The following is a 16903-nucleotide window of genomic DNA, read 5'->3' on the forward strand; positions in this document are numbered from 1 at the left end:
AACTTTTAAAATAAGTTTTGCTTAGTTTCAAAGTATAACGATAACGATGGGCAACACAGCGAAAAAAAAACCATTCCAATACCAAGTTGTGATATCATACTATCAGAAAAAAATACGTTCCTCAAAATCGAATGAGAAAGATTGCATAGTGGAAGGCACGTGCAAATTTCAAAACAGTGGTTTTTAATTTTTTACGCGAAAGGTAAAGTTTACTGAGATACTAAGTACAGAAACAGATGTAGGTAGCACTGCTTTATCTACATGCCAGGTGTGACTATAAAATAATGGGTCTGATACTCTGAGTAAGTACGCATGCGCAAAAAATGAGTGACCATTAGCTGTAAAGCGAAAGTCTTCCCATTCGAATACGGCATCTCTGATGACTATAGACAAATCATTATGGCCGTGACCTATGTTCGTATAAGAGCTGTAATTTTGTTATGTCAGCTAAAAGTATAAGTGTAATAATAGGGCAACGAATTGTCCTGAAGTTCCACATGAAACTTGGAAAACTGCTACTGAAACCTGCTGTTGTTGTTGTCTCCAGTCTGACTGCTGGTTTGATGCATCTCTCCATGCTACTCTACATCTCCGAAAACTACTACAACCTCCATTTTTTCTGAATCTGTTTGTTTTCATTTCTTGGTCTCGCTCTATGTTTTTTACCATCCACTCTTCCCTCCAGTACTAATTTGGTGTAGTGTCCTACAAACCGATCCCTTCTTTTGGCCAGGTTCTGCACCAAATTCCTCGTTTCTCCAGTCCTATACAGTACCTCCTCATTAGTTATGTGATCTACCTATCTACAGCATTCTTCTGTAGCACGACATTTGGAAAGCTTCTACTCTCTTTTTGTCTAAACTGTTTATTGTCCACGTTTCACTTCCATACATGGCTACACTCCAAATACCTCCAGAAAAGAGTTGCTAACACTTTAACGTATATTCTATGTTAACAGATTTCTCTTCTTCAGAAATGCTTTTCTTGCCATTGCGAGTGTACATTTATATCCTCCCTTCTTTGGCCATCATCAATTATTTTGCTGCCCACACACCAAAACTCATCTAGTATTTTAAGTGTCTTGTTTCCTAATCTAATTCCCTTAGCATCATCTGACTTAATTTGACTATATCCCATTATCTTGTTTTGCCTTTATTGATGTTCGTCTTATATCTTCCCTTCAAGACGTTGTTCATTACATCCAACTGCTCTTCCAAGTCCTTTGCTGTCTCTGCCAGAATTGCAATATCATCGGCAAACCTCAAAGTTTTTCTTCATCTCCCCGAGCGGTAAATCTCAAAGCTTTTATTTCTTCTCCCTGGACTTTAATTCGCAATCCAAATTTTTCTCTGATATCCTTTACTGCTTATTCAATATATGTATTGAATAACATCGGGGATAGTCTACAAATCTGACTCCCTTCTCAACCACCGCTTCCCTTTCATGCCCCTCAACTCTTATTACTGCTGTCTGGCTTCTGTAGAAGTTGTATATAGTCTTTCGTACCTCTATTTTACCCCTGTTACATTCAGAATTTCAAAGAGGGTATTCCAGTCAGCAGTGTCAAAAGCTTTCTCTAAGTCCACGAATGCTATAAATCTAGGTTTGCCTATCATTAACATGTCTTCTAAGATAACTCTTAGGGTCAGTATTGACTCGAGTGCTCCTACATTTCTCCGGAATTCAAACTAATATTCTCCGAGATCTGCTACTACCAATTTTTCCATTCTTCTGTACAGAATTCGTGTTGGTATTTTGCAGCCATGACTAATTAAACTGATAGTCCGGTTATTTTCACACCTATCAGCAACTGCTTTCTTTGGAATTGGAATTATTTTATTCTCCTCGAAGTGTGAGGATATTTCGCCTGTCCCATACATCTTGCTCACCAGAGTTTTGTCAGGGCTGGCTCTCCCAAGGCTGTCAGTAGTTCTGATGGAATGTTGTCTGCTCCCGGGGCCTTGTTTCGACTTAGGCCTTTCAGTGCTCTGTGAAATTCTTCACACAGTATCATATCTCACATTTCATCTTCATCTACGTCCTCAACTCTTTCTCTAATGTACTCTTCAAGTGTATCTCCCTTTTATAGTGCCTCTACATACTCCTTCCAACTTCCAGTTTTGTTGAAACCTACCTTCTATTAAAAGAAGTGTATGGCGAAGACTGTTTCTCACGTATGCAAGTTTTTGAATAGTTCAGGTGTTTCCAGGATGGCCAAGAAGACGTTGAAGATGACTCACTCCCGGGACGCCTTTTAACATCAAAAACGGATGCAAATATCAAGAAAGTAGATAAACTGATTCGATCTGACCGTTGGCTGACTATTCGATCGATTGTTGAAACTGTAGGAATTGACAAAGTACGAGTAACACAAATTTACGTAATCTATTTAACGTAAAAAAGGTAAAGCGAAACTAATGCCGAATATTCTCACTTTCGAATAAAAAGAAGCTCGTGAAAATGTTTGTACTAACACTTTGAATACAATTGAAAATGATCCTAATTTTTGAATGAGTGATAACATTTGACGAATCTTGGTTTCTCACTTATGATCCATAAACTAAGTGCCAGTCCATGTACTGGAAGAGCCCAACTTCATGGATAGCGAATAAGCTAGAATGTACAAATCAATAGTTGAAGCGAAGATAATTTTCATGGAATTGTGTATGTTCACTGAGTTCGTGAAGGTTAAAATATTAATCAAAATGCCCACGTTGGGGTTCTAATCCAACTCCATGAGAAAATAAAGAAAGACTCGAATTGGGTTTTGCATCAAGAAAACGCACCAGCTCATACCTCATTCTCTGTTAAGAGGCTTCTAGCAAAGTTGTAATATCCACGACACTATGTTCTAGCCACAAGATGTTAAAATGAACTAAGTGTATAAACTTCAACAAATACTATCGATACTACGTATAAAAAAGACTGTGTCGTCTAAAATGACGATAATGATTTCATTATTTCTGTAATAATTTAATTTCTGTGTGAATTAAAACTATTATCAGAGAACTACATTCGTAGACAACGACAATCATAATTTTTTTTTTGTTATCTGTGATAATTGTGGTTCAGTTGTTCTTCCTGTACTAACCGATGAACTGTTTGGACGTGAGACGTGTGAGGTCTGTAAAGAGAAAACCTGTAACTATACACTGTTAATTATGATTTGAAAAATAGAGTCGCTATTGTGTATTTATTTCAGTTGTAATCCAAACTAATTAATGTTTTTAAGTGTTAATTTTCAGCTACGCAATTAGGAGCGCAACCGTTAGCTGGTATAAAAAATATGAAGTATTTTTCATTGAGAATAATTTTAAATGCTAAAGAATAGAGAGGAAAAGGCTTAAAGACCTTTGTCTAAATATACACTCCTCGAAATTGAAATAAGAACACCGTGAATTCATTGTCCCAGGAAGGGGAAACTTTATTGACACATTCCTGGGGTCAGATACATCACATGATCACACTGACAGAACCACAGGCACATAGACACAGGCAACACAGCATGCACAATGTCGGCACTAGTACAGTGTATATCCACCTTTCGCAGCAATGCAGGCTGCTATTCTCCCATGGAGACGATCGTAGAGATGCTGGATGTAGTCCTGTGGAACGGTTTGCCATGCCATTTCCACCTGGCACCTCAGTTGGACCAGCGTTCGTGCTGGACGTGCAGACCGCGTAAGACGACGCTTCATCCAGTCCCAAACATGCTCAATGGGGGACAGATCCGGAGATCTTGCTGGCCAGGGTAGTTGACTTACACCTTCTAGAGCACGTTGGGTGGCACGGGATACATGCGGACGTGCATTGTCCTGTAGGAACAGCAAGTTCCCTTGCCGGTCTAGGAATGGTAGAACGATGGGTTCGATGACGGTTTGGATGTACCGTGCACTATTCAGTGTCCCCTCGACAATCACCAGTGGTGTACGGCCAGTGTAGGAGATCGCTCCCCACACCATGATGCCGGGTGTTGGCCCTGTGTGCGTCGGTCGTATGCAGTCCTGATTGTGGCGCTCACCTGCACGGCGCCAAACACGCATACGACCATCATTGGCACCAAGGCAGAAGCGACTCTCATCGCTGAAGACGACACGTCTCCATTCGTCCCTCCATTCACGCCTGTCGCGACACCACTGGAGGCGGGCTGCACGATGTTGGGGCGTGAGCGGAAGACGGCCTAACGGTGTGCGGGACCGTAGCCCAGCTTCATGGAGACGGTTGCGGATGGTCCTCGCCGATACCCCAGGAGCAACAGTGTCCCTAATTTGCTGGGAAGTGGCGGTGCGGTCCCCTACGGCACTGCGTAGGATCCTACGGTCTTGGCGTGCATCCGTGCGTCGCTGCGGTCCGGTCCCAGGTCGACGGGCACGTGCACCTTCCGCCGACCACTGGCGACAACATCGATGTACTGTGGAGACCTCACGCCCCACATGTTGAGCAATTCGGCGGTACGTCCACCCGGCCTCCCGCATGCCCACTATACGCCCTCGCTCAAAGTCCGTCAACTGCACATACGGTTCACGTCCACGCTGTCGCGGCATGCTACCAGTGTTAAAGACTGCGATGGAGCTCCGTATGCCACGGCAAACAGGCTGACACTGACGGCGGCGGTGCACAAATGCTGCGTAGCTAGCGCCATTCGACGGCCAACACCGCGGTTCCTGGTGTGTCCGCTGTGCCGTGCGTGTGATCATTGCTTGTACAGCCCTCTCGCTGTGTCCGGAGCAAGTATGGTGGGTCTGACACACCGGTGTCAATGTGTTCTTTTTTCCATTTCCAGGAGTGTATTAACTTGATATAAAGGACTCGACAATATCAATAGACAAATTGACTATCGTCTCTCTGCCACCCTCTTAGCAAAAATATCTCTGCGGAAATTTTGAATCGAGAATTTTAACAAACATAAATGTTTCCAGAATGAGATTTTCACTCTGCAGCGGAGTGTCCACTGATATGAAACTTCCTGGCAGATTAAAACTGTGTGCCGAATCGAGTCTCGAACTCGGGACCTTAGTCTTTCGCGTGCAAGTGCTCTACCAGGTCCCAAGTTCGAGTCACGGTCCGGCACACAGTTTTAATCTGCCAGGAAGTCTCATATCAGCGCACACTCCGCTGCAGAGTGAAAATCTCATTCTGGAAACATCCGCCAGGCTGTGGCTAAGCTATGTCTCCGCAAAAATGCTTTCTTTCGGGAGTGTTAGTTCTGCAAGGTTCGCAGGAGAGCTTCTGTAAAGTTTGGAAGGTAGGAGACGAGGTATTGGTATAAGTGAAGCTGTGAGGACGTGATGTGAGTCGTGCTTGAGTAGCTCTGTTGGTAGATCACTTGCCCGCGAAAGGCAAAGGTCCCGAGTTCGAGTCTCGGTCCGGCACACAGTTTTAACATAAATATTGTTAGATATAAATGAATGGAAGTAAATGTGCACTGGTGATCCAGAATCTATTTTAAAAGACAGAATTCAACTCAGATTGAATCTTGAAAAATAGTGCTCACAGCACGTTACGTAATATCAATTTCTTATTTGCTGATGTATGAAGCCTAATTATTTCGGATGATTTACGTGAAATATTTTAATAGGAGACATACGTCAGTGTTGTGCGCGGATAGTATTTTGTGACTAAATTTTGCTTTTGCTAGAGAAAAGTGCTTCCATATTAAGTTACAGTTGTGTAAAATGTGATAAATGGTATGCAATTTAGTGCCACTGACACGACTTTACAGACAACATTTCTATACAACGTCATGGGGAGATTTCTTTAGCAGAGTAAAACATATTAGCCGGGATAATTATTTTTGAGATCAAACGAATTGTTGCGCTGACAATAGGTAACTGGTTTTATATTTTTTTTGTTCTACCTGAAATATCATTTATAAGAAATTAAAGTCACGAAATACTATAAACAGGTTCCGCTACAAAGTGTAGAATCCGAGTGTTTGATCAACCACCTTATACGCTTGAAAAGGCATCATGTGACTTATCTGTTCCTCAAGATCAAATCTGCAGTAAAAGGAACAAAATTTTGGTCCGCTGAAGCAATGAAAGACAAAGCGGCACGCTTCATCAAGGGAGTCACAGAGGAAGACTTCCAATACTGTTTCCATCCATGGAACGTTGTAGTGATAGGGGAGGGAAATATAGGGTGTTACAAAAAGGTACGGCCAAACTTTCAGGAAACATTCCTCACACACAGAGAAAGAAAATATGTTATGTGGACATGTGTCCTGAAACGCTTACTTTCCATGTTAGAGCTCATTTTATTACTTCTCTTCAAATCACATTAATCATGGAATGGAAACACACAGCAACAGAACGTACCAGCGTGACTTCAAACACTTTGTTGCAGGAAATGTTCAAAATGTCCTCCGTTAGCGAGCATACATGCATCCACCCTCCGTCGCATGGAATCCCTGATGCGCTGATGCAGCCCTGGAGAATGGCGTATTGTATCACAGCCGTCCACAATACGAGCACGAAGAGTCTCTACATTTGGTACCGGGGTTGCGTAGACAAGAGCTTTGAAATGCCCTCGTAAATGAAAGTCAAGAGGGTTGAGGTCAGGAGAGCGTGGAGGCCATGGAATGTTTCCTGGAAGTTTGGCTGTACCTTTTTGCAACACCCTGTATGTCGAGGGTGACAGTATCTAAATATGTATGTTTTTAAAATAAATTATTATACAGCAATAGTCCCGTTATTTTACAACCACATCTCGAACCAGTTGAAAATTCCCTCTCCACGTATCGTACGATACAACTGCATCGAGCAGTCAGCACTCCGTGATGCGCCGGGTGCCACGATAGGGAATCGTAGCGGTGTTGTATCGCAGCCGTCCCAGTGTGAACCACTTAAGTCTCTTCAGCCACGTGTCAAAGCGCTCCATCGATGCCGGTTGCTTCTGCGTCGTCCAGAGAGTCGCATCGCGTGTACTACTGCCTACCGTATCGCCCCAGTGAGAGCCGTACCTAACAGTCGCCTTCGGGGGAGCCTTGTCAGAGAGCGCGTATAGCAGCCTCAGTGTCTCGCGGAGTGTAGATGGAGATGTAGACGCGGGCAGACGGCGACCCCGCCGGCTCCCTGACCCCAAGACACGGCAGGTCAGGCCGTGCATAATTAACGCTAATGGACGCGGGTGGCACGCCGCTCGCGGGTCGGCGCCCATCATAAAAACGCCGGCGCGGGGTCAGCGCCGGCAGTAACTGCGCCGGACTACCCGCCGCTTTCACGGACCGGGCAGCAGCCGCTGCGCGCTCGCCGCCGCTATCTGTGCCGCGGTGGCCATTTCGCGACCGCGCACTTAATGTCGCTGTTACGTGCAGGCGCAGATTGCCGAAGTCCCACGAGAAAAGAGGCTTGCGAGACCGTCACCCGGAAAATAAATTCCGATGCGACGTAAAACGAATGCGAATGTACAGGTGTTAATGGTACACGCAAGTACGTTCCTCGCTCTGGTTTCCCACGTGACAGGAACTATTCAATAAGTAATGCAACACATTTCTGCTCGAGCAGGTTCGGCTGAAAAAGTGTGGAATTTTTTGTGGGACGTGGTGGAATATTCCCGCGTCAACCTCTCTAATTTCGTGAAGTTTGGATAGGTGGCGGCGCTATATATAGCCTTCAAAGTAACATCTATAACGGAGATGCGTTCCAAGCGGAAAGCTGTCATTGAGTTCCTTTGGGCGAAAACCAGAGCATCGTAGATATTTATAAACGCTTGCAGAGAGTATACGGAGTCCTGGCAGTGAACAAAAGCACGACGAGTCGCTGAGCGAGGCATCTGTCTTCATCGCAACAAGGTCTACATCTACATGGATACTCTGCAAATCACATTTAAGTGCCTGGCAGAGGGTTCATCGAACCACCTTCACAATTCTCTATTATTCCAATCTCGTATAGCGCGCAGTAAGAATGAACATCTATATCTTTCCGTACGAACTCTGATTTCCCTTATTTTGTCGGGGTGATCGTTCCTTCCTATGTAGGTCGGTGCCGACTAAATCTTTTCGCATTCGGAGGAGAAAGTTGGTGATTGCAGTTTCGTGAGAAGATTCCGTCGCAACGAAAAACGCCTTTCTTTTAATGATGTCCAGCCCAAATCCTGTATCATTTCTGTGACACTCTCTCCCATATTTCGCGATAATACAAAACGTACTGCCTTTCTTTGAACTTTTTCCATGTACTCCGTCAGTCCTACCTGGCAAGGATCCCACACCGCACAGCATTATTCTAAAAGAGGACAGACAAGCGTAGTGTAGGCAGTCTCCTTAGTAGGTCTGTTACATTTTCTATGAAGTGTTGGCAGAAGAGCCAACACTGTGTTGCTAGAGGAGGCCGAAATGCACGCGTTTAATTACACGCTGACTGGCGTGAGGTCTGGAACAGTTAAGGGAATTAATAGTAGCAAATAAAGTACGTAGTTGATATAATACTTAAATTTAATCCACAATTATAGAACATCTCTCGTTGCGGTACATGCTTCACAATATTAATTATCAAATGCTATGGCGCCTTGCTAGGTCGTAGCAAATGACGTAGCTGAAGGCTATGCTAACTATCGTCTCGGCAAATGAGAGCGTAATTGTCAGTGAACCATTGCTATGAACGTCGGCTGTACAACTGGGGCGAGTGCTAGTAAGTCTCTCTAGACCTGCCGTGTGGTGGCGCTCGGTCTGCAATCCCTGACAGTGGCGACACGCGGGTCCGACGTATACTAATGGACCGCGGCCGATTTAAAGGCTACCACCTAGCAAGTGTGATGTCTGGCGGTGACACCACATTCTAAGTGTCCTGCCAATAAAACACAGCCTTTGGCTAGCCTTCCCCACAACATTTTCTATGTGTTCCTTTCAATTTAAGTTGTTCGTAATTGTAACACCTAGGTATTTAGTTGAATTTAGGGCTTTTAGATCAGACTGATTTATCGTGTAACCGAAGTTTAACAAGTTCCTTTTAGGACTCATGTGGATGACCTCACACTTTTCGTTAATTAGGATCAACTGCCACTTTTCGCACCATTCCGATATTTCTTCTAAATCGTTTTGCAGTTTGTTTTGATCTTCTGATGAATTTATTAGTCGATAAACGACTGCGTCATCTACAAACAACCGAAGACGGCTGCTCAGATTGTCTCCCAAATCGTTTAAAGGAACAGCGTAAACCTGTCCAATTTCTCCGTGCCGGCCGGTTGCACACAACCGTGACTCCTGCAGTTTTGGAACGTGCGGACACTCTCATTCGTGGTGTTCGGCGGATCGCAGTTAAACACCTCGCTGCACAGCTGGACCTCTCTGTTGGTAGTGCTGACATATTCGTTGGGGTACTGAAACGGATGTGTGCCCGCTGGGTTGCACGCCGCCTAACAAAGACCGCAAAGATCAACGAGCGACCAACTGTGCAGAACTGCTTGCGCTTTTCGAGGCTGATCGTGACATCGTCACCGCCGATGAAGTATGGGTTCATCACTCCACACAATTTCTGCCCCACAGAAAAAGTTCAAAGCCACAACTTCAGCCAGTTAAGTCAAAGCGACGGTGTTTCGGGACTGGAGGGATATACTGTTTGATGTCCTCCGTCATGGTACAACGATCAACTCTGAAGTGTATTGTGCTATTTCAGGGAATTGAAGAAACGACTTCAGCGTGTTCGCCTCCACAAAAATGCGAAAAACTTCTCCTTCTCCATGAAAACGCAAAGCCACATATAAGTCTGTGCAAGCGAGAGAAGCTCAAAAAACTTCATTTGACTATTCTTCCTCGTCCGCCTTACAGCTCGGATCCCGCACGTTCCGGCTCCCATCTATTTGGCCAAATGAAGGATGATGCCTCCTCATGAAACAGTTCATGGATGGTGGGGAGGTCACTGATGTAGCAAGACGCTGGCTCCAATGTCGAACAGTAGAGTGGTACCACACGAGAGTGCAGGCCCAGCCAGTAAGAGGCACAAGGCCGTCGCATTTAACGGAGATTTTGTTGATAAACGGAGTTTTGTAGCCAAAGTAGAGGGGAGTAATATGGTGTACTGGTATCCTGAGTAAAACCAACCAGCTTTCAGAAAAAAGTGTGTTGCGTTACTTACTGACCATTCCTTGTGTTTAGCAGTTAATCGATATCAACAACTAGGGAACTGAAATCCTTTACTAGAGCTGAAATGTACTTCCAATGATAGGCTGACTTAATAAAGGTGCTACTGCATGCTTGACAAGCATGCATGATAAAACGTTTTGCACAAGGTTGCAGAAATGCCTCCCGCCCCCACGCCCGTCAAGCATGCATGTGCAAGCAACAGTTTGTACCCCGACGTGCTTGCAAGACTAGTCCAAGATAGCTAGTGACTTGGCTAAGGGGTCGAATTTTCGGCACTGTGCTAGCTGCACTGACAAAGAATATGCAGAGATAGTTCCTTCAGGTTTAAGTGACTCTTTTTATTGTAACTACGGACATATTCACAGTATTGTCCTTTTTACCATGGCAGACACAAATTATAGTTCTATAGTTTTCGATTTCGACACAATTTACAGAACATCGAGTGGAGGTGTTTTACACAATAAAGAATTTTACAGGAGACGTTCGCAAATCATTGAACATTCGAAAGAGACTGAAGTCGGAAACACTTCAAGAAAACAATGTATTTTTATGAGACTATGCTTTTACTTTAAGGGCTGATAAGCTAAAAAAAATTTTCTCCTGTTCCCTAAGGTAGTTAGATCTCAGTAGATTTATGTTTTTTGTCAGCACTTCTTTCCCTGCGGTAGGATAGCTGCTTTATTACAGTTACCTGACACTGTCAGTTCTGTAGGAGGCGATCAGTAATTATCAGGGGTGTAGTCTTCTTGTGGGAACATTTTATTAGCCTTGACCGCAAATATTTGTACATGGATAGGTAGTTTCAGCAAGTTAAGATGTCAATTTATTTTGTACACCTTTGATAATTGCTTTATATTTAACTACAAGGAAATCATACGCAGTGTCCCTTTTAGATTTTTCATAATGCGGCTTTTATTTGATATTCCGCAGGAAAGGCTCACTTTCACAAGCTCGAATAAAGTCTCTCGACAATTCGCGGTTGATATATTTCAGATCACTTGACATGATTCCTAGGAAAGTCATAACTGACGTATGCTTGTGCAAGCCTCCTTACTGTTAGTACATACGGTCAAGCACGAAAGCGTTGTATGCTTGGTCTAGCTTGCATAATTGAAATTAGATCAAGCGCCAAGCAACTTTTCGCTGCACGGAAGTGAATAAATATTCGTTGTCTAAGGAACGCCTCCTGAATATACTCAAAAAAAGTGAAGATAAAACTTTTAAGAGTCTAGTCACTGGAACTGATATGGGAAAACAAAAGCGTAACCATTTGTTACGCAAGATGCAAGCCTTTGCAGGAGTACATATGTCGGAAATGGTCCTTAAGATACTCTGGCCAGAAAAACGTCCGGTTTTTGTAAGGAACGTTTTAATTGTCAATGAAGAGGGACTCGAAAAAGTGACTCTAACACCTGACAGAATAACAGAAATAACTGATCACGACCCCGTGGAGGAAATATCTGAGATCAGCTTAAGCGAACACATCTCTAAGGAAGAGTTCAACTAGGAATTTAAAGTAAAGTTGAAAACTGGCCCAAAAGATAAACGAAGAACTAATAATTTCCTGAAGGTCACGCCAAGGTTTCGTCTTCTGCTGCTGCAAAGGGGAAGAGTCTATTCAGTTCGAGTCCTTATACATAAATGATTTTGTGGTTGTTCAGAAATGTTTCAATTGCTGAAGCCAAGCCCACGCACAGAAACGTTGCGATAAAGAATGAGTCTGTGGAAAATGTGTGAAGTCAGGCCATAAGCACTCAGCATGCCGAGTGGAAGCCAAAGTTGGACGTATACCAAGAAAATACAGAAACAGAACATATGATATGGCAGGGGATTGCCCTACCTACAAGCACTTGTACGAAAGGCAAATACAGCGCACCGAGTATGACATTACCGACCTCGTTCGCTAACCCGGATTGCAACTACAACCGTCAGATATTATCTCCCTCCTTAAACACAGGTATAAACATGCAAGGAAGCAATATATGCAGGCGCAAACGTAAGTCTACACCAACTAAAACGAGGGACTGGCTGCGTGTGGTCGCCTGGCTACAGCAAGTGCATATAGCACAATTAAGTGACGTAGAGACGAGCGATCTTCCATTGCTGCAAACGGGTGACATAGTAAGATAAAGATATTTTAACATCACTGATAACGTTGGTGACATGTGTTTATCTAGAGCCACTCACTACCACGAAGCAAGGCAGTTCAAATGGCTCTGAGCACTATGGGACTTAACTTCTGAGGTCACCAGGTTCGAATCCTGCTTCGGGCATGGATGTGTGTGATGTCCTTAGGTTAGTTAGGTTTAAGTAGTTCTAAGTTCTAGGGGACTTATGACATCAGCAGTTGAGTCCCATAGTGCTCAGAGCCATTTGAGCCTTGCTTCGGATAGTCGCGCCGGCCCCGGATCGAATCCGCCCGGCGGATTACCGATGAGGGCCAGTGTCCCGGCCAGCCTGGATGTGTTTTTTAGGCAGTTTTCCACATCCCATTAGGTGAATACCGGGCTGGTCCCCACGTCCCGCCTCAGTTACACGATGCACCGACATTTGAAACACGTACGCACTATTTCATGATTTACACTAGATGCGGACAGCTGGGGTACACTGATTCTGTCCTGGGTGGTACAGGGTGGTGGCAGGAAGGGCATCCGGCCACCCCTTCAAACTACCCTTGCCAGAACCGATTGTAACCACGCTGACCCTGAAAAAACTGGGGGCAAAGGCGTCAGCGATAGATAGATAGTCAATATTGTTGAACATGGAAACAGAAGTCTTCATGTAACCAAGGTAAGGATGTAAATAATTATGATTCCTGTTTTTGCCCGCACACTAGTATAGATGATTTGGCTGATAATTTGAAGTTGTTGAGTAACCCCAGAATGTACATAAACCGTTTTGATAAAAAGGCTAGTTAGATATTTCACTTTGTAATGTTTCTAAGACTTGTTAACTGAGCTATATTTAATTTGATAACTTGAATTTATGTTGGATTAATAAGGTCAGATAATACTTGCTGTATAAATCTTATTGTCTGTGAATCAATTGTGAGTAATTTAACTACAATTGTCACATTTTTTGAATAGACAAACTTAACTTGCAATATAATTTTGCTAAACACCCCAGTGTTAGTAATTCACCATAATCAGTACTGCCTCCCTGTCCAGGTCATATGTTTTTCAAAGAAGTTGGATTTTCATAAATGTTTTCATTTATCAGCCAAAACAATTTCATGTGCATTTCAAAGTATTACAGCCAGCACTGCAAATCGCTGAGCCTGTAGCTAGCATATTTATATTTTTGTGAGAGACCCGAATATATCGTGTTCCACCCTTGCTGCTCCAGAGGTAAGACAATTTAATTTATTTGTTATGTACACAGGGACGAAGGTTATCAGTTTTGAACAGGACCAGATGATTCAGTTTCTAAGGGGCTGTATTTCTTTATTGGTATTGGGAGTTGCATTGCCCAATCAATTAGTGTAAAGTTTTGCTAACAATAACACAGAGTAAGCACACCACATGCATTTACAACACGCAACACGACAATTTGAGTTCAGTACTCATTCCACAGGTCAGACATTCATTCAACGTAATTTTAAACAAATTATTCTTTTTAAAAGAATGTTAAAAGGTTTATATGTGGTGGTTGTACACAGCACACACACAAGAAAATAGAAGAAAAAAAGAGCACTCAGTTGCCAAATAACCTCGAGGTAGGCAATAAACATTTCAATAATGTAGATAGCGAGATGCCTAATGCAAAATACAAATAATCTATCTAATAATACAGATACAAATACTTCATCCACACACAATTCCCAGTGTACATTAACAGAGGAAGATAGATATCGGGAAACACCACAGGATAGACAGAAACCACAGACAACAGAAGAGGACAGTAACTCATTATCATGATCTTGAGATATACTTTCGCATAGGTAGGTTAGAAAGTAGGGAAATTTTCCAGAATTCTCCGCGTCTGCTGATACTGCTCAATCGCCCGGAGTGTGAAAAGGATAGTGTTTCCAGACAACGGAGCAGATAGACAGAAAGATACTTAAGACAGAGAATCTGCCAACCGACCATTGTCAGCACTGCAGACTCTCAGAGCAAGCAAGGTCTAAACACAGATTAAGTTTATAAGTATTTCGTGAACGCGCAAGAGTGCATTCATTGTGATCTTAAATAGGCAACAGCGACGTGCTATGCCTTCACTAGATACCCCCGCTGTGATGATCTTACAACTGATCTGCAAATGGAGCACTTAGTTGAAGTAGAGCTGCGTAGATTTCTGAACAAAGTACAGGCACATATAGTCTGTCTCCATGAGACGTATGTGCATGGTGGGAAACTTTGAGGCCTTCCTAAACATCTCATAACAATTACTAGAACCCAAAATGCTGAGGCCGCGCTTGTAACAGCGAATTTAAATTACACAGTCACAAAAATAACACATCTTTGTTCTGAACATATAGCCACAGCTGACAATACGCACGGACGAGAGCCTTTTGCTAACCAAATAAGATGCACAACAGACTTTTTTTAGGGACGTAGTGACCTCAGTGCACGATCGACGCTATGGCACGCAAACGGAACAGAGAATAGGGGACAAATCGTAGTTGACACGATAAATGAATGCAGCCTCTACGTTCTAAACAAAGCAGGACAAACACCTACGTATTGCAACAATATGGGAGGGCCCAGCAATATTCACATCTCACCAACAGATGATAAGTCCATAATATACGTCAACAAAAGGGAAGTACTAGAAAATGCCACACACAATGACCATAAAGCCGCACTCGTCCATACGGACACATACGCAAACACGAACTACACATCAGCAAAGGCGACTTTTTCTTAACAAGGTTGACTGGTTAAAATTAAGGGACATGACTGATTAATTTTCGTCCATACCGTCTATGGTATCACAGACGAAAAAAAAAAAAAAAAAAAAAAAGAACAGATTCTGACGCACCTACTTCAAAAAGCTCAATCCCAGTGAGCAGCCGTGCGCCGAAACAGAAGTTCTCCAGGACCACGATTTAACAAAACTGAGGAAGGACGCTAGAGAGAAGAGGAAGCATTACGATAAAGAAAAAGAAAGACAGCACAAGAGATGGAAATTTGTTGTTGTTATGATCTTCAGTCCAGAGATTGGTTTGATGGAGCTCTCCATGTTACTCTATCCTGTGCAAGCTTCTTCATCTCCAAGTAACTACTGCACCCTACATCCTTCTGAATCTACTTAGTGTATTCATATCTTGGTCTCCCTCTACGATTTTAACCCCCCACGCTGCCCTCCAATACTAACTTGGTGATCCCTTGGTGACTCAGAACATGTCCTACTAACCCATCCCTTCTTCTAGTCAGGTTGTGCCACAAATTCCTCTTCTCCCCAATTCTGTTCAGTACCTCCTCATTAGTTACGTGGTCTACCTACCTAATCTTCAGCATTCTTCTGCAGTACCACAATTCTAAAGCTTCTATTCTCTTCTTGTCTAAACTATTTATCGTCCATGTTCCACTTCCATACATGGATACACGCCATACAAATACTTTCAGAAAAGAATTCCTAACAAATCTATTCTCGATGTTAACAAATTTCTATTCTTCAGAAAAGCTTTTCATGCCGTAGCCAGTCTACATATTGCATACTCTCTACTTCGACCATCATCAGTTATTTTGCTCCCCAAATAGAAAAACTCCTTTACTACTTTCACGGTCTGAATAATTTCTTTTATCTCATCATACATTTCTTCAATCGTTTCGTCATCTGTGGTGCTAGCTGGCTTATAAACTTGTACTACCGTGGTAGTCGTGGACTTCGTGTTTATCTTGGCTACAATAAAGCGTTCACTATGCTGTTCGTAGTAGCAACTATACCACTAGGCAAAGCAAAAATAGAAGAACTAACTCTACAAGGTCAAACAGGATCACTGGAACAATTTTGTCAAAACTCATTACAAAAACGATATTTTTGAGGGGGAGGGGTATGGGGAACCATTCGAACTTCAAACAGATTTTGTGAAGATTCCGACATTTCTGTCAACTCTTAGGATCACAGACGGCACTGTTACAAGGGACTGGAGATGTTCACTAGAAGACTTTCTGAACAAGCTTCTCCCTGATGACGAAAAGACGAAAGACCAGCAACATCACACTGATTTACGAAGACACATACACAAAAGGCCCCGTTATTGTCCCATTTGCCCAAGGAGAGGCAGCGTTAGCAGATAAACAATCAAAGAATAAGAAGATCCCTGGGCCAAATGATATACACTCAGAAATTGAAAAAAAATACTGTTGTGCAGATCACCCCGTTTTAACAGAGTTACTGAATGAAGCACTGCTGCTAGATAGTGTCCTCGCCATGTGGGAAACTGCGAACGTAGTAATCATCAAAATATCGAAAGATCAGGAACCAACAGACCTAAAGACTTACAGGCCCATCTGCCTCTAGAACGCTTTTGCTAAGGTACAGGATAGGCTCCTCTGTAATCGACTACGCACACGCGGGAGGCTCTTCGCCCTTAGTCATCAGTATGGCTTTAGACCCGAACGCTCAGTAGACGATGCAGTTAACAGCACACTGGAAGTAATACAGACACAATAGAAAAACACGCAGCAGTTGCAATAGACATAGCTGATGCCTTCGACGAGTTCTGTTGGCCTGCCATATTCGCAAGGCTACGAGAGATGCAAATACCAACGGTCCAGCACAATAGCTTACTCAAAAACTGAAAAGATGGGGTGGATTAATGGCAAGCAGGAAAACAAAAAGTTATCAAGAAAATAACTAAAGGATGCAAAAAAGCAAAAA

This window comes from Schistocerca piceifrons, chromosome 5, assembly GCF_021461385.2.
Source record: "Schistocerca piceifrons isolate TAMUIC-IGC-003096 chromosome 5, iqSchPice1.1, whole genome shotgun sequence".
NCBI lineage: Eukaryota > Metazoa > Arthropoda > Insecta > Orthoptera > Acrididae > Schistocerca > Schistocerca piceifrons.